This window comes from Schistocerca gregaria, chromosome X (assembly GCF_023897955.1).
Source record: "Schistocerca gregaria isolate iqSchGreg1 chromosome X, iqSchGreg1.2, whole genome shotgun sequence".
NCBI classification, from domain to species: Eukaryota; Metazoa; Arthropoda; class Insecta; order Orthoptera; family Acrididae; genus Schistocerca; species Schistocerca gregaria.
The window spans coordinates 575,749,046-575,776,109 of record NC_064931.1 but is presented as its reverse complement, the minus strand read 5'-3'; the positions used below and the strand labels follow the sequence as shown (position 1 = coordinate 575,776,109).

The following is a 27,064-nucleotide window of genomic DNA, read 5'->3' as shown; positions in this document are numbered from 1 at the left end:
CCTCTCCCCGATGTTATTCAATCTGTATATTGAGCAAGCAGTAAAGGAAACAAAAGAAAAATTTGGAGTAGGTATTAAAATTCATGGAGACGAAGTAAAAACTTTGAGGTTCGCCGATGACATTCTAATTCTGTCACAGACGGCAAAGGACTTGGAAGAGCAGTTGAACGGAATGGACAGTGTCTTGAAAGGAGGATATAAGATGAACATTAACAAAAGCAAAACGAGGATAATGGAATGTAGTCCAATTAAATCGGGTGATGCTGAGGGAATTAGATTAGGAAATGAGACACTTAAAGTAGTAAAGGAGTTTTGCTATTTGGGGAGCAAAATAACTGATGATGGTCGAAGTAGAGAGGATATAAAATGTAGACTGGCAATGGCAAGGAAAGCGTTTCTGAAGAAGAGAAATTTGTTAACATCGAATATAGATTTAAGTGTCAGGAAGTCATTTCTGAAAATATTTGTTTGGAGTGTAGCCATGTATGGAAGTGAAACATGGACGATAACTAGTTTGGACAAGAAGAGAATAGAAGCTTTCGAAATGTGGTGCTACAGAAGAATACTGAAGATAAGGTGGATAGATCACGTAACTAATGAGGAGGTATTGAATAGGATTGGGGAGAAGAGAAGTTTGTGGCACAACTTGACTAGAAGAAGGGATCGGTTGGTAGGACATGTTTTGAGGCATCAAGGGATCACAAATTTAGCATTGGAGGGCAGTGTGGAGGGTAAAAATCGTAGAGGGAGACCGAGAGATGAGTACACTAAGCAGATTCAGAAGGATGTAGGTTGCAGTAGGTACTGGGAGATGAAGAAGCTTGCACAGGATAGAGTAGCATGGAGAGCTGCATCAAACCAGTCTCAGGACTGAAGACCACAACAACAACAACAACAACCCATGGAAATGGGCCTTGAACGTTTCAAAAGAAGCATCCTAGTGTTTGCCTTCAGCTATTAAGGAAAACCACAGAAAACCTAAACATAGATGGCCTGAGAAGCTTTGAAGTGCTGTCATTCAGAAAACGTGCTCATTGTGATAAATACTCTGCCACTTCGCCCGGTAAAACAAGCTGAAGAACTGCTTTAGAGGAACTGCCAACAGAAGGATAAGTGGATTTGGCTCCTGACCAAAATCTGGGTCATGCGACAGATACATGTGTATTGCCTCAGACTGCATTATGTAAGCTCCGGTGTCCTCACGGTGCCTCAGGCGTAACAGATACAGCTCGCCACGTGAGCATCACTTCTGAGATCGATCGCCCACGCTAACACGATGGAAGGTGATTGAACACGCGCCACATGTTACTCGCTTCCCGTGACACTCACGACCTCGCTGCGTATTGTATGATCAGTATTGACCCAACAATTACTGAGACTGCTTAGAGGACAACGGCGTACCTTCATGGAAACGTTGTTTCAATGTAGACACGTATATTGCTCTTATAAACACGTCGTTGAATGCTGTGCATCATTAAGGGAGGATTTCAGGAAAGAGTGCAATAGAAAAGAAGTGTGGCGCTCAACCAGGTTGCAAATAACTGTGTGAGTAATATTTTAACAACAGCTTCACGTAACACCATTTCTTCCATGAAGTTTGTTGCTTATATAACATTAGAGGAGAGAAGATACGATTACAAATCATTATTGCATTACTAGAAGAAAAAAGTGTACGTTGGCGGCAGTAGAATGTTCTGCAGTCAACTTAAAATGTCGGTTGCCTAAATTTTCTCAATATTTTTCCTTGAAAAGAAAGCAGCCTTCATTCCAGGGATTCTCATTTGAGTTCCCAAATCATCTCCGTAATTCGTGCATGTCGTTTCAACCAACTGGCAACAAATCTAGCAGCCCACTTCTAAATTGCTTCGATGTCTCCCTTTAATGCGACCTGGTGTGGATCCCAAACACTCGAGCAGTACTAAAGAATAGGTCGTACTAGCGTCCTATATACCGTCTCCTTTACACACAAACCGTCGATGGTTTTCACACAGTGGTGAAACGAGTTCCCGTTAGATCACCGAAGCGAAGCGCTGTCGCTCTTAGCTAGCACTTTGATGGGTCATCGTACATATCTCCCGAGTGCTGCTGGCAAGTGGGATGCACTCAGCCCTTGTGAGGCCAATTGAGGAATTACGTGATTGCGTAACAGCAGCACCGATCACGAAAACAGACAACGGTTGGAAGAGCAGTGTGCCCATCCGTACCCGCATACGGCGATACCTAAGATCTGCGGATGAGACCACTGCCGGCCAGTACCGTTAGGCCTTCAAGGCCTGTTCGGGAGGTGTTTATTTATTTATTTATATACAGATGAACCACACTTTTTCCAAAATTCTCCCAATAAACCGAAGTCGACCATCCGCCTTCTCTACTACAAACATGAAGGTCAACCTTTGGAGCGCAATGCAGCAGTGATTCTACGTGGCATGGATTCGACAAGTCCTTGGTAGACTTACGGAGTTACCTGTCACTAGATGTCTACCGTAAATTACTGGCAAGTGGTTTGTTGAAATGGCACTGTTGCCCCGTAGCGTCCCAGATGTGTTCCATCGTGCTCATATCAGATGCATTTGATGTCCATGACACCAACGCACCATCACTATCACGCTCCTCAAATCACTGCAGCACGGTACTGGCCTGTTGTTCATTAGCATACACAAATTATTTTAACAGATCCACTACTTTTCGTAGAGTTAATATTGTTTGTCGTGTTCTGAAGATCGCCTGGGCCGAAGAAAAACAGAGGCAAACCGCATCTTCCAGAAATTTACTTAACTGACTAGCCTGTCTTAGCAAATACATATTTTTATAACACTATTAATCCAGTTAAGATGCTGTCTTTGTTCTACATATTAACCAAAAAGTAGAACACATTGACGTAGGAGGCACAACGAATTGGATACACATATTCTGTGCACTTATGTTCTTGAAGTACCCTGTGCACTTATGTTCTTGAAGCAGCGCTTTTAACTTGATGAATATATCCATGCTCCGTAATTCTACTAGAAGCATAACGTCTAGCTTGTTACGAGTGACTTTTGTGCGCTTTGCACAATGAAAACTTACCTAGACGAAAACGGTATCCTATGAGGTAAACGATACGTACTTTGGCAACATCAGCAAGAGAAAATGCATTCACTGCTTTAACATGTTTAATTCTAAGACATGGGAGACGGCCACAAAGTGAATCCCATATTCCTTGATATTCAGTACCTCAGATACAAGTACCAAAGCAAATAGTTTAATACGGGATACACGAAAGACTCTTTATTGGAGCGATTTTTTGTTACGGAGGACAGTTGTGCGTTATCTGATCGGAGAGTCATCATAGGACACGTATGAGACTGTGGATGTGAGACATTGTCATTAAGGTCCATGATTGTTTCCAGAAGTTTCGAAAGTAGAAGAGGAGATATAGGTGGAAGTAAGGTTATGAGGGCGAGTCGTGAATCTGAGATCATTACTTTAAAATGGCGTTAATACGAGCACCGCTAATAAACTTAGAAACGCAAATTCACAACTCCTGTGGATAAACTTAGCTTGGCTGGTTGTATTTTCCTTAAGGGTTGCTTGTCTACGAATCATTTTGTGTATGACGTCATTTATTTAACTTTATAAATAAGAAACGAGAAGTTGACGGAATTTTTGTGCACTTGGCTTTCAAAGGTAAACAACAAAACAACTGAAATGCACTGAACTATCTCGTTGGATCATTGTTGTCATTTTCACATTAAGCAAAGACTGTTTAAGCACTATCTACAAAAAACAAACATGTCTAGCTGCCAAAACGTCTGTTTGCTACACCCATCTTTATCGTGCCGAGACTCTCTCCCCAAGCTGCGTGATCTGGTCTTAAAATGGTGGCTTGTGATATCATTGTTAGGATGTCGACTCATTTACACGTCAAAATTATAGTGTCTTCTGACTTAAATTAAGTTTCATATGTATACGAGAATTATATTCACATTTGCGAATCTGACTAAACTTCAGTTGTAGTATGCACTGGTGCCAATGAAAATTTGTAGAGGGCTGGGAAACGAGCCCGGATCTTCCAGCTGACGTGAGTGGTCGCGTTGACCGCCTTTTTTTATCTCATTTTGTTGATTTTGTTCGGGGAAGATGTCTGATGACAAGAGTTCAAGTTCTTCGTTGATCTGTTCACTCAGGTTTTTCATTACAGAGAGTAACTAACCGTCAGACCGAACACGCTAAGCTACAGTGGCGGCAGACCTCGGCCACCCGAGCACGCTCGTCTGACTGGCCCAAACTTCCATATGTCACCGCTTTCGTCTACATCCTAAACTCGCACAGATACTGTGTTCCCATACAGGAGTAGACGTAGGATTAAAATTGAAGTGCAGTTAACAGGAATGACACATTTAATTGCAGTGCCTGCGTTTTTCTAACTTACTTTGCAGACATGCATGCATATCCCCCACAAATTGTGCGTTTTTCTCGTATGCAGATCGTGTATGTAATATGTTGGTTGTATCAGGTTGAACGGAGATCGAAGGGCTAAAAAGTACAACACAAATATCACTAGCTAAAGCTAAAGCTAAAATGAAACTTAAACAGAATGTTATTGCAATATATTTCAAACGATTCCATTTTATAAAAGGACTGGAAACTGAAATTTTCTTTTGTCTAGAAAATTATTATGAGAGTTATGGATATATGTTTGTCGATGTTTTATTTAATTAACTGCAATTGAAACATATTCTTTTAAGTAAAATCGGTTATCAGGATTGAGATACTTTGACCTCGAAAGAAATAGCTCAGCTGTTTCAAGAGATTTTTTAGAAAAAGCGTTAAAATTAATATAAGCATTTGTCTCCCATCAGGTTTGGCGGAGTTAGTTACTGCAATTTACATCCCACAAAACCTTCTACGTCACTGTAAATAAGATGTGTTTCTAACTTCCAACAAATGTTCGTAGTGTTAGGCATAATTAGTGAAACGGAAATCAAATACGAAAATTTTAGTTACGTAATGGAAGCTGGTATATTAAATATGAAAAATTATAGACGTTTAGTTTCAAGCAATCAGATGTTGAAGACAAAAGGGTTTGTTACGTTACATCAGAAACAACTTTTACTAGATAAAAATTTAGGTTGTTCTTTAGATTTCATCTAAAGCAGCTGATTAGTTATTAGATGTAGGTCGACTACTCGTAGAAGATCTCGGATTTATGAAAGAGCTGTGAGTTCGGGAGATTTACATCACAAGTCGTGTCTCGATAGAGTACTTGCACGCAAAAGACAAAGGTCTAACACACAATTTTAATCTGCCAGCAAGTTCCAAGTCTCTTGTTAACAGCTTAGCAGAAAACATTTGTGGGACAGTCGGAAATATCTCTGATGACAATTATAGATGAAGAAGCGAAAAACCAATCAGATTTTGATCAGGTATCAGCTTATTGCTTATGGTATCAACTAGCTGTAATTAGGGGAAAATATTGTGCTCCTTTTTAAACGCTAAAATAATGTATTTACTTCTGACCATTGTTCCAATCAGATGCACCTGTAGTCAGTCTGTAATAACAAAGCAGAAGAAGTACGTAGATGCAGGAGTGGACAATACAGACGGTAATGCACGATTCTTTTACACATAAAGGGATGCTAGCGATCATCTGCAAAAGAGACGGCTTGTACAGTATGTAATCTAAATAACGGAGTTGTGAAAGAGCCATGTCAAGCTGTACTGACAAAGGATAATGAATATAAAGACAGGAGCTGCCTGAATTGTAACGGGTTCTTTCAACAAAGACCAAAATTTTAAAGTGAGCTATTTTCTTCTGAAAATATTTCGAAAACCTGGTTTTCAGTGACGTTAGTAGGAGTGTAACGTGACCTCTCTCCTTGGAATAAAAAAAATAAAGGCTAAATATATTTGTCGCAGATCGGCAGTAGCTGCTCCCCTATAGTTCTATTTGAGAAATTAAGTACGAGAACGTCTTATGTGTAATGAATTAAAAACAGTTTTTGTAAACACTTCTAAGCTGTGTATAAACTGATGTAAATACACTGCAGAGCCAAAGAAACTGGTACACCTGCAAGACTGGCCGTAAATCTGTAAGAGTACGAGGGGGTGGAGATCTCTTCTGAACAGCACGTTGCAAGGCATCACGGATATGCTCAATAATGTTCATGGCTGGAGAGTATGGTGACCAGCGGAAGTGTTTTAACTCAGAAGAGTGTTCCTGGAGCCACTCTGTAGCAATTCTGGATGTATGGTGTGTGCCGGCCGGTGTGGTCGTGCGGTTCTAGGCGCTCCAGTCGGGAACCGCGTGACCGCTACGGTCGCAGGTTCGAAACCTGCCTCGGGCATGGACGTGTGTAACGTCCTTAGGTTAGTTAGGTTTAAGTAGTTCTAAGTTCTAGGGGTCTGATGACCTTAGAAGTTAAGTCCCATAGTGCTCAGAGCCATTTGAACAATTTTTTGTTGGTGTGACGCATTGTCCTGCTGGAATTGCTCAAGTCGATCGTAATGCACAATGGACAGAAATGGATGCAGGTGATCATACATGATGCTTATGTACGTGTCACCTGTCAGAATCGTATCTAGACGTGTAATGGGTCCCACATCCCTCCAACAGCACACGCCGCACACAATTATAGAGCCTCCACCAGCTTACGTAAGTGTCAGCTGTCAGAGTCGTACCTAGACGTATTATAGGTCCCATATTCCTTCAACAGCACACTCCCCACACCATTACAGAGCCTCCACCAGCTTACGTACGTGTCACCTGTCAGAGCCGTATCTAGACGCATTATGGGTCCCATATCCTTCCAAAAGCACCCCCCCCCCCCCACACCATTATAGAGCCTCCACCAGCTTGAACAGTCTCATGTTGACATGCAGGGTCCACGGATTCATGAGGTTGTCTCCATACCTGTACACGTCCATCTGCTAGACACAATAAGAAACGAGACTCTCCCGACGACATAACATGTTTCCAGCCATCGAAAGTCCAATGTGGGTGTTGACGAACCCAAGCGAGGCGTAAAGCTTTGTGTAGTGCAGTCATCAAGGGTACACGAGTGGGCCTTCGGATACGAAAGCCCATATCGATGATGTTTCATTGAATGGTTCGCACGCTGACACTTGTTAATGGTCCAGCATTTAAATCTGCAGCAATTTTGCGGAAGAGCTGCACTTGTGTCACATTGAACGATTCTCTTCAGTCTTCGTTGGGTCTGTTCTTGCAGGATCTTTTTCCGACCGCAGCGATGTCGAAGATTTGATGATTTATCGGATTCCTGATATTCACGGTACACTCGTGAAGTGGTCGCACGGGAAATTCCGCACCTAATCGCTGCCTCGGAGATGCTGTGTCCCATCGCTCGTGCGCCGACTATAACACCACGTTCAAACATACTTAAATCTTGATAACCTGCCATTGCAGTACTAGTAACCGACATCAACTGAACCAGACACTTGCGGTCTTATGAAGACTTTGTCGACTGCATCGCCGTATTCTGCCTCTTTACACACCTCTGTATTTGAATACGCATGCTTATACCAGCTTCTTTGGCGCTTCATTGTAGTTGGTGAGTTAGCGCAAGCGGCCGCTTGTAAGGACGTACTTATAAACATTAAACTACTGCTATCATACGCGAAGACTACGTTGTAGAGGTGAGGAAGTCGGCATTGGGAACCAGGTATTATCAAGTATCGAACCGCAGTAAAGTGAACTATTATGGAGAAGTATAGCCCAACATTCTGTCGAAGCCCTGTTTCGACACAAGTAAAGTGAATAAAAAAATTTAGATGTGTTAAATAACTGGAATGAGTTGTTCGTAACCCAGTTTCACGAAACGTACACATGGAAAAGTCGTTACTGTGTATGTGGTTGAGTAACGACAGTAACTACATTAATATGGTAGTCGATGTTCATGTTAATTTTAGAACGATAATAATTTTTAAATGAATAGAAAAAAAATGGTTTAAATGGCTCTGAGCACTATGGGACTTAACATATATTGTCATCAGTCCCCTAGAACTTAGAACTACTTAAACCTAACTAACCTAAGGACAGCACACAACACCCAGCCATTAAATGAATAGAACAATACACTGTCAATACATAGCAAATCCCCGTATCACTATACGCTAGTAAAATTACTAAATTGTTCTTAAGTCATTTTAACTCATGCATTTGCTTAAATATGTTAATAATTAATGTTTTACTGTTTGTTTCAGATACCTGCTGCAGATCAGAATGACTTTTACAGGTACGTCATTTGAAAATCAGTTCCATTTCTCTGACTCCAACTGCTATTCATACTGATAATCTGACTGACGAGTGTCCAGAAATCATTTTTTCTCACTTCTTCTGCTTGCGTTAGTTTCTACTGAAATAGCACCAGCATATCTTGTAGGTTTCCTGCCTTTTATGAGCACATTCAGTGGGATTGAGAGAAAAATAGTGAATATAGTGTATGAGAGAGGAATTGGTGTGTAGCGTGAAGTAACGGGCGAGTTGTGGCGCCCTCATAATATTCGAAGTTCGGAGTTGGCGTAGCAGCGTTGGGGCTTCTCGGCATGCCGCGGCCCGTCGGCGGCTGCATGGCGCTGAACGTTAGCCGGGGTCCAGGACGACCACGTGGATGGCAATTCCTTGGTGACACTGTGTCAATGAAAGAGTCTTGTGTGCCGACAGTGCCAAAGATGGTGGACTTTGTGAAACACTCATGGCAGACATTTCACAGTTCGTATAGAAATTAATACTAGCCAGATGAATCATGATACCTCAAAAAGAAACATGTACATTACCATTATTTGTACGGCGATTCTGATGGTGTAATCAGATTTTCAATATCTTTATTAGTTTACAGTTTAGTATCTGACGAAATATATACAAGTAACGCCCAACAACGAATTTCCAAAATCTAAGCGGTTCATTCTATTTTGTCTATCGACATGTCTTTAGAAAACTATTAGTGTAAACTTAAAATGGTATAAATTACAGACATGTAACATTGAATAGTACATGAGTTATTAGAGGTCAAAGTAGCCATGAGTGCTCCACAGTTACACGAAAAAACGGTAGCAGGATGCTTATAAATATATTTATTCGTCTATGTCTTTGTTTATATCCGATATAAACTATTCATGAAGAAATTGGTTAAATATTTACTGTGTTATAGAAAGCACAGAGACATTAGGCTACTGGCCTACCTTTTGTTTCTATTTCTTTGATATATGTTTATTTAATTTGTTTATGAATTTAATAACGTGTGTTAGAGCGTGTTTATGGTCCAGCCGTAGGAATATTTATTTAATTTCAAATTATTTAAATGTAAATCCAGTATTTCGAATGTGTTTCATTATGTTTGTGTGGGTGCGTTGGCTTGAAGACTTGTGAGTGCGCTCTAGCCAATGACAGTGCTCGTTAATGGAGACACTGTATGGGAGTATGGAGGAGGACACGAGAGAGTTCTGGACGGTACGGCACAGGACACGGGAGGTGCTGGATGGAGGTAACTGGACAGTATGGTGTGATGGACGCACAGTCGCGGGAAAGACTTGGAGAGTGGAGCAGTTTGCGTGTTGTCACGTGAGATAGAAATATTTCGTAGTGCCGACTTGTGCACTTGTGAGATTTCCGTGGCTTCTGTAGAGAAGACGTAGTATGCGTTTGGAAGTGAATATCTCGCGAGCTATGTTGTTGTTCATAACTAATTACGTGAAGTAGGAATCTATTGTTTCCTTGTATTCAACATATATTTTATTTAATTGCTGGACCATCGACACCAATAAGTGGTTTGCAGTAATAAAAGGCATTCTTAAAGGTACTTATGTTATTGTACTCATCATTTAAAGTCCTTAAAATATTACCTGCAGAATTTATTTGTTTGCAATCTTTCATTTATAAATTAATATGTTACATTCATAATTCGCAATTGCCGAGTGATAGGAACCTTCGACCATTCGGTTCATGTGTGTATTCATATTGGATACTGTAGACTCAGCAGTATTTGGCTTGTAATGGGGCAACTACGTATCCCAGCCCCTAGACAACGAAACCAGCCAAAACCTTTAATATTTCAACTCTGAGTCTGAGGGTACGTAGTTGAGGGTCACCACCCCACATCATTTTAATTTGAAAGCCCGCAATTTGAGGTTTCTCGTCCAGGATTTTTGCCCTGCAAAGTGGTAATTTCTTTCTACTCTATTATTCAGCGTAGATGCGTAATGTAAAAATCTTTGCAAAAACCAGTAGAGATTTCTGTAGAGTGAACTTCTCGCAAAACACAGTTTGAGATCGGTTTTTTCCCGCAAGTTGGTTTCTGGAAATACTGAAATGACGCAGTAATTTTCACAGTTAACACGTGTTATCGATGGAGGTCCTAACCTATCACGTTAAAGGCAGTTTGTGCGGGGGCTCAGAGTCTAAATAAGTTGAGTGCGGAGAACAGTAGCGGTTACCGCGTTTAACGGACATCGGTATCGGTGATGGTTGGAACACGCGGTAACCGGCAGCACCTACAACTACGTCAGGCGACTACTCCATTGGCGGACGCAGATCAATGGCAATACGGCGGCAGTGTCTTCGAGTAGTCCAGGGCACTCTTCAATGTCGACATCCACTGCAACCGACATCATCATGGCAGAGGGCATCTAAGATAAGATAAGTTGCGGTTGGGTTCTTTGGGGAAGTATACCAGACAGCAAGGTCATCGCTCTCATGAGATTAGGGATGGACGGGGAAGGAAGTCGGCCGTGCCCTTTCAAAGGAACCATCCCGGCATTTGCCTGGAGCGACTTAGGGAAATCACGGAAAACCTAAATCAGGATGGCCGGACGCGGGATTGAACCGTCGTCCTCCCGAATGCGAGTCCAGTGTCTAAATAAGAAAAGTGCCTTCGCAAATAGTGAGATGGTGTTCGACTCTGAAGTTCAAGCGCTGGCTGTTTTATATCCGCGAGATCTATAAGTGGAGCTTGAACTTAAAAAAAAGGCTCTGAGCACTATAGGACTTAACTTCTGAGGTCATCAGTCACCTAGAACTTGAACTACTTAAACCTGACTAACATAAGGACATCACACACATCCATGCCCGAGGCAGGATTCGAACCTGCGACCGTAGCCGTCTCGCGGTTCCAGACTGTAGCTCCTAGAACCGCTCGGCCATCCCGGCCGGCGAAGGGTATTAAAACTGTAACTGTGTGTGCACGCATTTTTTGGTGCGTGGAGGTAGGAAGGATTGATTAAAGTCAGTTAAATAGAACTTGTGGGAATTTGAACCTACAGTGATTCAGTCGTTTGCCTTGTGACTTTATACCTAAAGTATCGCTTCCACTGGAGGGAATCTTTAGCGAGGATCCTGGTTAATTTTGGGAAATGGTTTGTTGACGGGTTTCTACTTTTTGTTTCCGTTCTAGAGAGATTTGTCACAATAGACTGTGGAACTCGGAATTCAGAGGCAAGCACGATTTCTGCGAGGCACTAGGTCAAACGACTGATGTGAGTTGATCAGAACTTCAGGCTGAAATCCGTGTGAGCGTGTGTGAGTGGGTGACACAAGAAGTACTTACAAAATTGCACATAAGTAAAAGTGCATTAAAAAATTTTATTTCTTGTCCAAAAAATTATTTATGCATAACTGAAGTGCGGGCATTTACTTAAAATGCTGTTTCGTTCACAATTTGTGTTAGTTTAAGTTTATTTGGAAGTTCATGCTTGTTTATGCATAACTGAAATGCAGGCACTTATTTAATATGCCATTACGTTGATAATTTGTGTTAGTTTAAGTTTATTTCGAAATTCATGCTGCTCCCACACCACTACAAAAATTTTGTAAACACTATTGGCCTGGCGTTTTCATCGTATAATTCTGCTCTTTGTAATTTGTTTGATGTGTACTTGTATGAAATGAAGGGTGCTGCTTCTGGACATTCTGGCCAGCCAGAATGTTAATAAGTGGAGGTGTGTGAGGTAACGGGCCAATTGTGGCGCCCTCATAATATTCGAAGTTCGGAGTTGGCGTGGCCGCGCTGGGGCTTCTCGGCGGGCCGCGGCTACTCGGCGGCCGCATGGCGCTGAACGTTAGCCGGGGTCCAGGCCGACCACGTGGCTGGCAATTCCTTGGTGACGCTGTGTCAATGAAGGAGAGTGCCAAAGATGGCGGACTTTGTGAAACCCTCATCGAAGACATTTCACAGCTCGTATAGAAATTAATACTAGCAAGATGAATCATGATACCTCAAAAAGAAACATGTACAATACTATTATTTGTACGGCGATTCTGATGGTGTAATCAGATTTTCAATATCTTTATTAGTTTACAGTTTAGTATCTGACGATAAATTATACAAGTAACATCCAGCAACGGATTTCCAAAATCTAAACGATTCATCCGATTTTGTCTATCGATGTGTCTTTAGAAAACTATTAGTGTAAACCTAAATTGGTATAAATTACAGACATGTAACTTGAATAGTACATCAGTTATTGGAGGTCAAAGTGGCCATAAGTACTTCACAGTTACACGAAAAAACGGTGTCGCCGTGCCTATAAATACATTTATTCGTCTAAGTCTTTGTTTGTATCCGATATAAACTATTCATGTAGATATTGGTTAAATACTTACTGTATTTTAAAAAGCAAAGAGACATTAGGCTACTGGCCTACCTTTTGTCTCTATTCCTCTAATATATGTTTATTTGATTTGTTTATGTATTTAATAACGAGTGTTAGAGCGTGTTTATGGTCCAGCCGTAGGAATATTTATTTAATTTCAAATTATTTAAATGTAAATCCAGTATTTCGAATGTGTTTCATTATGTTTGTGTGGGTGCGTTGGCTTGAAGACTTGTGGGTGCGCTCTAGCCAATGACAGTGCTCGTTAATGGAGACACTGTATGGGAGTATGGAGGAGGACACGAGAGAGTTCTGGACGGTACGGCACAGGACACGGGAGGTGCTGGATGGAGGTAACTGGACAGTATGGTGTGATGGACGCACAGTCGCGGGAAAGACTTGGAGAGTGGAGCAGTTTGCGTGTGGTCGCGGGAGATTGAAATATTTCGTAGTGCCGACTTGTGCACTTGTGAAATTTCTGTGGGTTCTGTAGAGAAGACGTAGTATGCGTTTGGAAGTGAATATCTCGCGAGCTATGTTGTTGTTCATAACTAATTACGTGAAGTAGGAATCTATTGTTTCCTTGTATTCAACATATATTTTATTTAATTGCTGGACCATCGACACCAATGAGTGTTTTGCAGTAATAAAGGGCATTCTTAAAGGTACTTCTGCTATTGTACTTATCATTTAAAGTCGTTAAAATATTACCTCAAGAATTTATTAACTGCAGTCTTTCATTTATAAACTTATATGTTACATTCATAATTCGCAATTGCTAAGTGAGAGGAACCTTAAAGCATTCGGTTCATGTGTGTATTCATATTGTATACTGTAGACTCAGCAGTATTTGGCTTGTAATGGGGCAACTACGTATCCCAGCCCCTAGACAACGAAACCACCCAAAACCTTTAATATTTCAACTCTGAGTCCGAGGGTACGTAGTTGAGGGCCACCACACTCATCATCATTTTATTCTATTTGAAAGCCCGTAGTAGGATACTAAAAACGAAGCTTTTTTCATTTTGAGAATAGTAGGTTTTATAAGTGACTAGATAATTACACTGTCTAAGTTTCAAAAATACGACGAAGTCACTGACACAGAATAAACCTAAGGCGATTGATGTAGTTTTATGGCGTTGCTGCGATGTTTTTCCGATGCATGTCCACAAGGGAAAATGGCAAACTATTTAAAGCACAGCCTGAATGGTACCCTACAGTCTTGCGGGAATATGCTGATAGGGCTTTAAAATTTCCCTATGACCAGTGGGACCGTGGACGTTGGTGCACGCCCAGTGCAACGTTTTTAAATGTATGTTGGTAGACGAATCTGAGCTATCGACGCCTCACGCTACAACAGGAACAAGTACAACCAATTATTATCAGTCTGATCTTTCTTATTTGTAGATAAGGTAACTGATGCCATAATGTGATTTTCCGTGAATATTATCGGCAGCGTCAAGCAGAAAGAAAAAAATTCCAGGACTTGAGGAGCTACAGAACGTAAAGCTCTTTCAGCATTACCAGCAAATCAGCACTGAGTTTCACAACTATTATCAGACTTCCTGCCAGGTAGGTACTAGTGAAGATACTACATCGAATACATTTAACAAAGTCCAAAGACACGAAGAGAAGGTAATGTTTGAGAAGAGGGTGAATCAAGGTTGTAGCCTATCCCCTGTGTTATTCAGTCTATACATTGAGAAACCTCTAATGGAAACAGAAAAAAATAATTAAACTTCAGCGAAAAAAATAAAAACTTTGAGGTTTACCGGTGACATTGTAATACTGTCAGAGAAGACAAAGGACTTGTAAGAGCAACTGAACGGCACTGATATTGTCTTGAAAAGGGATTGCAAGATGAATTAAAACAAAGGTAACGGAATTACTCAAATTAAATCAGTCTACACCGAGGTAATTTGATTAGGAAATGAAATATCAATGTTAGAGATGAGTTTTGCTGACAACAAAATAACAGACGATATCAGAAGTAAAGATGACATCAAAACTGACTGGAAACAGCAGGAAAAGCGTCTGTGAAAAACAGAAATTTATAACACCGAATATAAATATAAATACACTCCTGGAAATGGAAAAAAGAACACACTGACACCGGTGTGTCAGACCCACCATACTTGCTCCGGACACTGCGAGAGGCCTGTACAAGCAATGATCACACGCACGGCACAGCGGACACACCAGGAACCGCGGTGTTGGCCGTCGAATGGCGCTAGCTGCGCAGCATTTGTGCACCGCCGCCGTCAGTGTCAGCCAGTTTGCCGTGACATATGAGCTCCATCTCAGTCTTTAACACTGGTAGCATGCCGCGACAGCGTGGACGTGAACCGTATGTGCAGTTGACGGACTTTGAGCGAGGGCGTATAGTGGGCATGCGGGAGGCCGGGTGGACGTACCGCCGAATTGCTCAACACGTGGGGCGTGAGGTCTCCACAGTACATCGATGTTGTCGCCAGTGGTCGGCGGAAGGTGCACGTGCCCGTCGACCTGGGACCGGACCGCAGCGACGCACGGATGCACGCCAAGACCGTAGGATCCTACGCAGTGCCGTAGGGGACCGCACCGCCACTTCCCAGCAAATTAGGGACACTGTTGCTCCTGGGGTATCGGTGAGGACCATTCGCAACCGTCTCCATGAAGCTGGGCTACGGTCCCGCACACCGTTAGGCCGTCTTCCGCTCACGCCCCAACATCGTGCAGCCCGCCTCCATTGGTGTCACGACAGGCGTGAATGGAGGGACGGATGGAGACGTGTCGTCTTCAGCGATGAGAGTCGCTTCTGCCTTGGTGCCAATGATGGTCGTATGCGTGTTTGGCGCCGTGCAGGTGAGCGCCACAATCAGGACTGCATACGACCGAGGCACACTGGGCCAACACCCGGCATCATGGTGTGGGGAGCGATCTCCTACACTGGCCGTACACCTCTGGTGATCGTCGAGGGGACACTGAATAGTGCACGGTACATCCAAACCGTCATCGAACCCATCGTTCTACCATTCCTAGACCAGCAAGGGAACTTGCTGTTCCAACAGGACAATGCACGTCCGCATGTATCCCGTGCCACTCAACGTGCTCTAGAAGGTGTAAGTCAACTACCCTGGCCAGCAAGATCTCCGGATCTGTCCCCCATTGAGCATGTTTGGGACTGGATGAAGCGTCGTCTCACGCGGTCTGCACGTCCAGCACGAACGCTGGTCCACCTGAGGCGCCAGGTGGAAATGGCATGGCAAGCCGTTCCACAGGACTACATCCAGGATCTGTACGATCGTCTCCATGAGAGAATAGCAGCCTGCATTGCTGCGAAAGGTGGATATACACTGTACTAGTGCCGACATTGTGCATGCTCTGTTGCCTGTGTCTATGTGCCTGTGGTTCTGTCAGTGTGATCATGTGATGTATCTGACCCCAGGAATGTGTCAATAAAGTTTCCCCTTCCTGGGACAATGAATTCACGGTGTTCTTATTTCAATTTCCAGGAGTGTATTAGGAAGTCTATTCTGAAGACATTCGTCTGATGTATAGCCCTGTACGGAAGTGAAACAAGGCCGATAAACAGTTCTGCCATGAATAAAACAGAAGCTTTAAGAATGAGGCACTTCAGAATAAAGTTGATGATTAGATGGATAAATCGAATAACTGATGAAGAGGTACTTAATCTAATTGAGGAGAAAAGAAATTTACGGCACAATTTGAGTAAAAGAAAGGACAGGTTGACAGATCACATCATGAGGCTGAAGAATTCAATTCAGTAATGGTGGGAAGTGTGGGGGGTAAAGCTGTAGAGGAAGACCATGGCATGGCTACGGTAATCAGGCCGGCCGCGGTGGTCTCGCGGTTCTAGGCGCGCAGTCCGGAACCGTGAAACTGCTACGGTCGCAGGTTTGAATCCTGCCTCGGGCATGGATGTGTGTGATGTCCTTAGATTAGTTAGGTTTAAGTAGTTCTAAGTTGTAGGGGACTGATGACCACAGCTGTTAAGTTCCATAGTGCTCAGAGCCATTTGAACCATTTTTTGAACGGTAATCAGGTACAAATGGATGTTGGTTGAATAGAAACGCCGAGATGAAGAGGCCTGCATGGGATGGAAAATTTCAGAAAATCAGTTTTCTAACTGAAGACAAGAAGATTCGCGGATAATCTTCTTTCTTGATGCCTTGACGTAACTAATGGCGCCACAAAAACCGGATTTTTAGCGGCAATGCAACATTGTTAATCGTAGAGAATAAATTTTATAGTTATGTTAAAGTACTGCTTGAGGAATTATAGATATGTTACATCACCTTTCTACACATTCTCCAAGTTTTTACAATGCAGATTAGTGTTACAAAAGATCTCGGGGAAATGTAATTATTTAAATAGAGACAAATCCATGTTTTTACGTAGTTTATTTTCATACATTTTCAAAAATCTACGATTTTCAAATAAAAAATAATTGTCATTGATTTAAATTGGTTAGCTGTCAGTGCTGAATATTTCATCTCTCCGTCCGCTCTCCTTAACCACTCTCTTGCTAGTGTCTCGGACTACTCTATAATGAACATTGATCTATTTGAGTGCACCTATACAATCTGCAGCCGAAAAGCTATGAACTGTTAATCGTTTACACTGTTACCCAAGTTTCGCGTGTCACATAAGTTACAGAGCCTTGTATTGATTATCTTTTGGTATCACTACGTCTTGTCCCTTTGTGTGTTTCTACCAGTGGAACGTAAATGGACTACGCGAAGAGATCTAATAGAGTGGGAGGTCTGCTTCCAGGCTTGCTCTTCTAGTTCATCAGTTAGATGATGAAGTTTATGTGCACCATACGCAAACAGTAGAATGCTACTAGCAAAACGTAGATGGTTCAGGCATATCTGATTGATATGTTTTTTTTTTCCTTACTGTACGAGTTCAGAGATTTTAAAAGTTCTAGTACTGCTGACAATAATTTTGATCATGTGGAATCTCCTTACCTGACTCCTCTTTCAGTTGTCAGTTTCCCACAGTGTTGATGAATTCTATTAGACGCTTCTGTATTGACACGTATATTATTCAGTACACAAACCTAGACTGAAACAGTACCTCCCTTTTTAAGGGTTTTTTGTACTGATGTTGTTCAAACTGTGTCAGAAACTTTCTCAAAATCTATGAATCCCAGAAGAAGCAGTTGATCGTACTCATTTGCTGCCATATACCAATATTTCTAACTTTTCGCAGAAATCGTCTTCCTCCTCATCAGAACGTGTTAACTATATATGCTGCAGGTAATGCAGATTTATTTTCAATGCATCTTAGTTCTCACCTATAAAATTAGTATAACAGCTGCTTATAAACAAAATTGCCGTGAATTAAAGCAACAGTTTTCATACTATATTCAGTACATATGCACTGATGGGAAAAATTCGCAAAACAAAAAAATAATTAATATGGAATAATCAAATTTCCGGAATACATTTGTCCAGGTAACAAATTTAAGTGATTAACATTGCAAGATCACAAGCAGATATAAGCCATATCAGTGCTGGTACATTAGTAACAGATGTAACCCCCAGAATGTTGAATAATGGAATGTAAAAGCGCATACATCGTGTTGTACAGGTGCCGAATGTCAGTTTGTGCTTAAGATAACCACGAGAGGGCTCCTGCTGTCATATGAAATTGCATCCCAGACCATAACCCCAGGTGCACATCCAGTGTTCCTAGCACGCAGAGAGTTTGGTTATATTACCTCAACTGGTATCCTTATAACCAACATGCGACCATCACCGGCACCGAGGCAGAACCAACTTTCATCAGAAAACACAACACCTCCACTCTGCCCTGCAAAGAGCTCTTGCTTAACGCCACTGAAGTCGCAAATGGCCGTGGTTTGGGGTCAGTGGAAAGTACACTACCGGGCATCTCGCTCGGAGCTGTCCTTGAAGTAACGGGTTTGCAAATGTTGGTCGTGTCATTATCGTGCCAACTGCTGGTCACAGTGCTGCTCCAGGTACAGTACCGTGCGCTATAGCTCCACGCCGAACTCGTTGGTCGTCCCTCTCGATAATGCCGCGTGGCCGTCCGGAATCCGGTCTTCTTGCGACTTTACACTCTGAAGACTGTCCCCGCCAGCAGTCACGCACAGTGGCTACATTCCTGCCAGGTCTTTCTGCAATGTCGCAGAAGGAACATCCAGTTTCTCGTGGTCTATTACACGACCTCGGTCGAACACAGTGAGGCTCATAGTGGGTTTACTAGCGCCACTCGATACGCAACTGGCGTGAAATTTGTATAGATTTCATCTTCCAGATGTAGAAAAGGGCCTACCAACTTTCCACTTGTTGGTATTGCGATTTTTGCCCGTCAATGTTTAACAGTGATGTCATTTGTTTCTACAGTAATTCGCATCCACAAAAAGTTGGTAAGAATTATGTACACATATCTGTGACATAGGCAACAAATATCATAGTTAACGTAACGTGTAAGACACAATATTACAAATTATTACTGCACACATCAGTATAGGAACACAATTGGACCCTTATGTTTATCTCTGAGACAGGCCGTAATGTGTAGTTCTCCATCCACTTGATACCAGAGACCAAAACTCATAGTGAATTAAGATGCTAGAGACAAGGTCGAATGAAGCAACCAAAAGTTTACCGAGTGAAGAAGATTTACCTCCAAATGCGTTATGAAAATGAAGCGAATGATTGCGGTGTTTCGTTTATAAACTTAGTCGAGTTACGTGTAGCCATTTTCATCCACGTTTATCTGGAGGTGTGGGAGCAAATCCACCTGGCGTAAACACAGTTTTCTTTATGTATTTGTCTCGAAAATAAAGGTCGTCTACTGGAGACGAAGGCGTGTTGTTGCCCCCAGCCACCAACGATGGTAGCACACGCAAGGAGAAAGGGTTGCCGCTACATCAGGCGCAGCAGACTGCCGTCGCAGAGGTGGAGCTCGTGTCCTTCCACTATTCAAGCGTTCAATTTCAAAACGCACTTTAGCATTTACAGCTTAATTCATGTAATTTTTATAAAATGTTTCAAAACAATTTTGGAAACGCTTTATATGCTGATCGTCGTTTCAAAACAGATGGGAGCCAAGGATTGAGGAACAAAAATGATATCTCTCAGCGCTCAAAGCATATAGTTCTGGGCGTAGATCTTCCCTTCAGCAACGGTCAGCTCGGCGTTCTGTAATAAAAACAAACATTGTCGTTGTTGTTTTGAAACGCCATTTATGGCTTTGAAGTTAGTAAGGTAAACATCGTTTATAATTGGTAATTTTCGTTAACAGTAAAACCATTGTTTCCGGAATGAATCTTTGACTCTGCACTTGTTTGTGCGCTATTCTGAAACTTCCTGGCAGATAAAAACTGTGGGCAGAATCCTGAATTCGGAACCGAAATCTTGCCGTTCAGAGATAATGCTCTTACCACATGAGCTATCCAAGGTTGACTGACATACCGTCCTCACAGCCCCACATCGGGCAGTACCCCTCTCCTCGAAAGAGATACCGGCAGAAGTAAGGCTTTAAGGCAGGCTGTGAGTCGACCTTGAATAGTTGGGTACTTATCAGCTAGTGTTGCAAGTGTTCGCTCTATGACTAGTCTACAGTCGGAATACAGAAACGCAGTCCCTCTCACGCCAATATGCCAGACTAAATTAGCTCTCGTTTTCCTCGATTCTGACAAAGCTTAAGATAGGATTAATCATTCATTTTTACTATAAATTTTGAGGAAGATGGGTTTTAGTTAACAAATATTCAAAAACATTTAACGGATACCTATTCAAGAATCATAGTAAAATGACATCTTACGGGACCAATTTCTATTAAAAGCTCAGTCTTCCAAGGCTGTCCCCTATCAACATTATTACACGCAGTGTGTGTGTGTGGAATCGCTACTCAGGACGCTACACCTAAGATTAAAAAGTCTGCAAATTTTTAACACTAAGACAGTATGTCAGGCATATGCGGACGACATAGTTTCCTACTGAACGACAGTGAGGAAATACAGACAGCTGAACGCATTATCGACGACTATTGTAACGCAGCAGGAGCTAAGATTAATTTTCAGAAATCTCAACTGCTGGAACTAAGTCGAAGCGCTAACACATTCGCGCAGAACTGATTGGCTACAACAGTAAACAGAACTCGACCGAACCCAAGGACATGAGCACCGATAACTGGGCACATAATCTGATCGTACTTCGAGCCACAATTAAAGACCATAAAGCGAGAACGCTAGACGAATATAAGAGAGTAGATTTTATTAACAAATATTTCTTGTGAAATGACACAATTTCAGAGACTTTACTGGTTACATATAGACATGATTTTATGTGTATAGATTGAAGCACCGAGCGCAAATTTGTATGAAGACCGGGAATCGACCTTGTGTCTTCCGGTTAGTAGGCAAGTGCATTAGCTACTAAGCCATCTTGGCACACCGGTTTATGTAACGTGCACGCCTCTTTCCTCGATCCAAATTCTCACTGATGTCCCAGTATACTTTAAATTCTGCCTTACATAAAAACTGAGTTGCCGAGGCTCTCCATGTTCTGGAATAGCACCTCAGCACGGAACGTAAATGATAGATCCTGTTTGAAACCCATGTGCCGCTTCAGTGTACATACATAAAATCGTATCTGTATCAGACCAGTAAAGTCTCTCAAATCGTGTCATTTCATTTGTAGAAGTGCCTCCACCTGTGTTTTAGGCTGGATCCGCCATTTATGGCATGGTATGGTGTCGTTAATGACACCATTCTCACTCGGCAAGAAAAACTACATTAAATTAATTTAAAGCCAAGCCTGATATGATCACACTGCCGACTCGGTGACTTCCTTGCGCACATCTTTGTGTACAACGGTCAGAATAAGAGTTGAAAATGGATAAGCAAGAAAGTGGCAAGCTTCTGTAACCGGATAACTATGACTATTTGTTGTTATCACATGTCACTGGTTTAAGCTCTATTAGATATGATTAATGTTTTACTCTAATATTCTAACAAAGATATTTTAAAACAGCCCTGTGGATTGAAACTGGTGAGTAGTGCTCATAAAAATAATAAAAAAAGTTTTAAAAAGGAATGTGGATACTTTTACCAGCATTTCGCGCTTTAATTTTTGGACGAACAAATTTTTGAGTAAACATCTCTGCAGCATCGAATTAACGAGTGTTAATGGTGCCTGATGGCAGAGTCCGTCCAGTGCATATGGTACCAGACTGTAACGTTCTTGCTGCATCGGGTAATTCTACTCCCCTCACCCGTTTCCCGAGAACAGGTATCCTATAATAATTTACCATTCATTTTATTGCTTGCAGCGGCTTTAATAGAATCACCCTTTGACAAACAAAATCGAAGACATAGGTTTTTTTCTCGTGAGTAAAACATGGACACTAAAATCCAGAATGGGCAAAGCGGTCGAATCCATCGTATTGTACATAGTGTACTAATTGTCTTTATGATAAACACTAAAATCATTCAGATTATCAGCTATAGCAAGGGATGACTGGGAAGCCCTGGAAATGCTGTAAAACCCAAACTGTTGTAGAAATAAACAAAGAATTATGCTCGATAGAACACGTTTTATATTTGCAAGGTGTATGGTGGTGAGTTAAGCACAGCGAACAAAAAATTAGTTACCTCTAGGCCACGTCACCTTAACACCGTTGGAAACCTCTTCTACCGTAGGTAACGGCCTCATTTCGGTAAAAGTGGATCCACAAGTTTCTTCAGCTATGCCGTATGATTAGATCCCGAAGAGCTACCAAAATGAGAGGTGGTTTGTTAAGTGTAGCCCTTCACCCACAGTTCCAAATAGCCTCAGACAATTTCTGTGGGATTACGATCGGTTATTGTAGGTGGATGGCAGAGGTACGATATGGTGCCTGAGTGTTTTTCAAACCAGGAACGTATGCCTGAAGTCCTGTGAACACGGCTGTTGTCATGTTGGAAGATTGCAGTGCCAATAGCATTGTCATCATGAAGATGCAGAAGAAAGGACAACATTTGATCACTGACAATATTGAAATAAACATCCTGGTTAACGTTGACGGTGACCTGATTGAGTGGGTCCAGGACTTGGTATGAAAAATACTCTTGAAACATCATACAACCACCTCCAGCCTGAGAAACACCCTCCACACATCCCCAGTTAAATGTCCAATTGGACCACTGGTGCACTCGACACCTCGTCTCATTTGAAAAGAGGCAAATTCACGACTCATAGGCCCACACTACCATTTCTTTCGAGTTACATTGACAAGGCGTGACACTCGTGTCAGGTCACTATCTGTAAGGATCTTTTGGTGAGCACTGTCTTACGCCTCGTTACGTATCTCCGAGTGGTACACCATTCTTTATAGACACGTTGGAATGTCCGCATTGATGCGCCAACAAATTGGGGAAGTTCTTCCACGGTGTACCTATAGACACGTCCAATCACGATGGCTCCGTTCCGCCATCCTCACACGTTTCCACATCTTGCAGCGCTGATTCCATATAATCAAAATGTTCAAATGTGTGTGAAATCTTATGGGACTTAACTGCTAAGGTCATCAGCCCCTAAGTTTACACACAACTTAATCTAAATTATCCTAAGGACAAACATACACACCCATGCCCTAGGGAGGACTCGAACCTCCGAATAATCGTCTGGCATATACACTACTTCTACTCATGGATTACGTCGGCACTGAGGGTCACATCGGCGCATAGTACCAGTTCTTCACAAGCTACAGCACACCAAAGATACCAATGTTCTCTTTTAAGGAGATGACTAAGATTTAGTTCAATGAACTTACATAATATCTTGAGGAGAGGTCACACAGTCGATAGTTGTGAGCTGTCAACCCTTACCAGCCAAGCAATTGTTGCTAAACGCCGTGAATATCAACTGATTATTCCCACGTATATCAGGGGCAGACAAATGAAAACGATACAGATGGGAAAAAGCAAAAGTAGTTGCTTAACTGTTAATACATTCATCCCACTGACAGAAGAGACGGCCAGTGCTTTCATGGAAAAATGTTAAAGGTTGCCTATAGAATCGTGATTGTATGCAGGCGTGCACTTCTTCGTCCATAGTAAATCGACGGCCACAAGTGTGTTACTTCAGGGTTCCAAAAAAAGGGAAATCGCGTTGGGAGAGATTGGAACTCTATGGAGCATGTGTAACGGCTTCCCAGCGAAACGTCTACAGCGTACTCGAAAGAACCTTGGAAACATATGGTTGACTTTTGTTACAGATTGTTTACGCTGTATAAGTTTCGCTGGCAAGCTCTTCAGTATCCTTTATAGAGTCCCTATCTCCGCCAAGCGATTTCCATGTTTTTGGAGCCCCGAATAAAGATATTCGTGGCCGTCGATTTCCTTTGGACGAAGAGGTGCACGCTGGCATACAGTCACGGTTTCGCAGGCAACCGCAAATATTTTTCCATGACAGCATTGACTGTCTTGTCTCTCAGAAGGATAAATGTATAACAGTTGATTACTTTTGAAATAATAAAGAGTTCACTTACTTTTTTTCCATCTGCCTTGTTTTCATTGACTGCCCTCTATAGAAAACTACGAGCATATTTCATTACACAAGGCTGCAATTGGCATCCCGGACATTTTCAATTTTGAGACCGACTAGCCATCGGCCGCTTCCCAGCAGATGATCCATATCTCCGATGCGGTATCTGTGACAGGTGCAGCAGGGGCATCAGAAGCAAAACAGCAACGCACGTGAGGTGTATGCAGCGCTATCCACCCACTGGTTACAAAGCGAATATGGCTTCGCGACACACCGTGAGGTACCGCATTGACTAATACGAGAATTGCGTGCACTAATACGATAGCATAATGTGCTTATGCTGTTGTGGATGTTTAAGGAAATGAAAGAAACGGCAAGACTGCAATTGTGCCAGCATACATAAGTATAATCGCTGCGATACCTCGAACTTAGCGTCCGATATCTGAGTAGAGAGAGTACCAATAGACGCTTCTATAAAGATGACATAAATACTTGTTTAAACAATATTTATCTACTTTTTAGTCATTTTATGTTAGCATATCTGGAGAAGAATGATGGCGTCTTAAGTAATGAAAAAACCTTTATTCGTGTTAATTTTATTGTGAACGATCTGTGTGTGACCGAATGTTTATAACATTTCTTTATTTAAATACTGTTGTAATATATTAGTGGTCAGAGTCAATCGAAATCGTGTCTGTAGAACATAAGTACGATGTATATTTGATGAAGAAAGTCTTCAGCTAATGTAGAAGTAGGCAGAGAAGGAACACAACTAGAGCCAGGTGGAGAGAGAGACTATTTGAGCAGCGCACGTAACGGAGCGATTTGAGACACTTTTACGTTAGAGATGGCAGAAGGCACACCTATCTGTGCTAATGAGTGTTATTCGGCTGTGTAGGTGAATCATTCTGGGCATGGAATGGCTCCTACAATACTTTAACTTTAGAGGTGACACTAACTTTTGCGAGGTGTGAATGTGCTCCAGTGCAGAACTTTAACTTTCCGCTTCCATTATGGGATTGAGGATGGACAGGGTATGAGTTCCCACTCGTTCTCTCGTGTGTTGTTGTGTTAATTGTCATACTGAACTCTGAATTATTTGAGCTAGTGAATATTTCGTGCATTGTGATCACGAACTAGATTGAATTTGTCGCATGCCTTGGATGACTGTTTAGCTTAGGGAGTCTGCTACCATTCTTGTAAAGCTTTCAGCGCAACTTTATTGTATTTAATAAGGATATCTGTCTGGTTCTGTTATAATTGGTTATCGTAGAAACGCTTTCCATTTCTTTGAGATGTGCTTTCTTGAAACAGTATTATTTAACCAAATTCCCTTTTGTCATTTACGTGAATAACAGACCTTAGAATAGAACACTTTTTATTAAATATTCATTTATCTTTTATTTACTAATTTTTGTTTATTTTATTAATTCGCAATTCTAGCCAATGATATTTGATTGCAGAATCGCAGCTACAGTTTATTATTTGCAGCGAGTTAGCTGCTGGGTAAGAAAGCAGACGTACGCGGCTCGACACTACGACGGCGAGATATTCTCTTTAAAAAGATCCTTGCGTAACCTAATAACCTAACGTGCGACGAACATCAGATTAAGTCGCAATTGGGTTGCTAGCATGGGATTCGGGTTAGAAAAGCTGGTAGTCTGCAGGAGACTCTATCGGGTAACATTGCATACCGAAGAAGTTCTTTCGCTTAATCTCCGAAGAATCTCACAGGTATCTCATCCGGTTCCGATGCCTTTGCACTGTTGAGCGGTTGTAGTTGGCTGAAAAGCCTGTTTACAGAACATGGACGCACTCTAAGTTATAACATTCTGTAGAAATAAACCCTCTTCTAGCGCTGGCAGAAAAACTGTCAGAATAGATGACTTGATAATATTTTCCCCGCACATAACTAGCGGCAGATTACTTCTATATAACTGGTAACAACCGCAGAAATTGGTGAAAGGGGACAGATGTAATTAATTTTGCGAAGGACGTGGATATTTAAGAGCATACCTTTCTGCAGTATATCTGAATTGCGTACTACAGAGTACCGAGTTAATTTTGTTTGTCAAATAAAATTTTACCGTGTCTAGTGCAGTTGATAAAATCCAAGATATAACTGCATTCTATTCGTACTCTTCTGTACCTTTGTTTGGTCTTGAGAAGTAGTGTTTGTAACTACATCTAATTTTTGGGATTTCTGATAGCTCATTCTTGGACATGTGCCTCACAATAATTGCCTCAAACTTTTTAACTCCGTAGTTGTGTTGATGATAAAGCACGTATCATTTTTCTAACATATCACCAACTGCAAATACATTGATTGATTGTTCCGTTGGTTCTTGATAAAATATTTTATACATTGTGAACGAAAACACACACGACACTGGTGTAACATTCTACAATATTTATTATTTATTTTACAAACTGGATTTCCGTTCTTACGCCATCATCGGGTACAAAGGTAAATATGTTTTTGCAGGATCACAGATTTTAAACTAGTGCGTCTACAGAGTATACTCTCTAGATGCACTACTTTAAAAACTTTTGAGCCTACAAATATTTCACTGTCACACACATTTATCATTGTATTTGATGACGGCGTAAGAGCCGAAAACCTGTTTTTAAACTATATAATAAATATTGCGGAATATTACAGCAGGGTCGTGTGCATTTTCATTCATAACTATAAATACTGTTACACAGAAAAAAAATTATGAAAACATGTTAAACGAGAAATCTGAATTTAAAAACCAAAGTTTTTCAGCAACTTCGAAGTTTAGTTTTTCATAAAGAACCTAGAATTTTGCTCTTATAGCCATTCTTCCAAATACAGTCATATCTTATATCTGCGGAAAACTTTCATTTAGCAAATAATGTCTGTGTATAGATGAAAATGTAACATCTCTATGTCACCTTTTAAATAACAATGTCTGTGTATACGTATAAAAATATAATGCCTTTACATT

At 41.6% G+C, this 27,064-nt stretch overlaps 1 protein-coding gene across 2 annotated transcripts in view; it reads left to right on the top strand.

Moving 5' to 3' along the window:
- The window catches only part of LOC126299619 (plasma membrane calcium-transporting ATPase 3), a 1,680,486-nt gene that overhangs the window by 595,585 nt on the left and 1,057,837 nt on the right, over positions 1-27,064 (top strand). For both annotated transcript variants that reach the window (XM_049991660.1, XM_049991657.1), the window contains exon 3: positions 8,203-8,234. The gene's annotated coding sequence lies outside the window, so the exon portion shown is untranslated. The remainder of the gene's footprint in view (positions 1-8,202; positions 8,235-27,064) is intronic.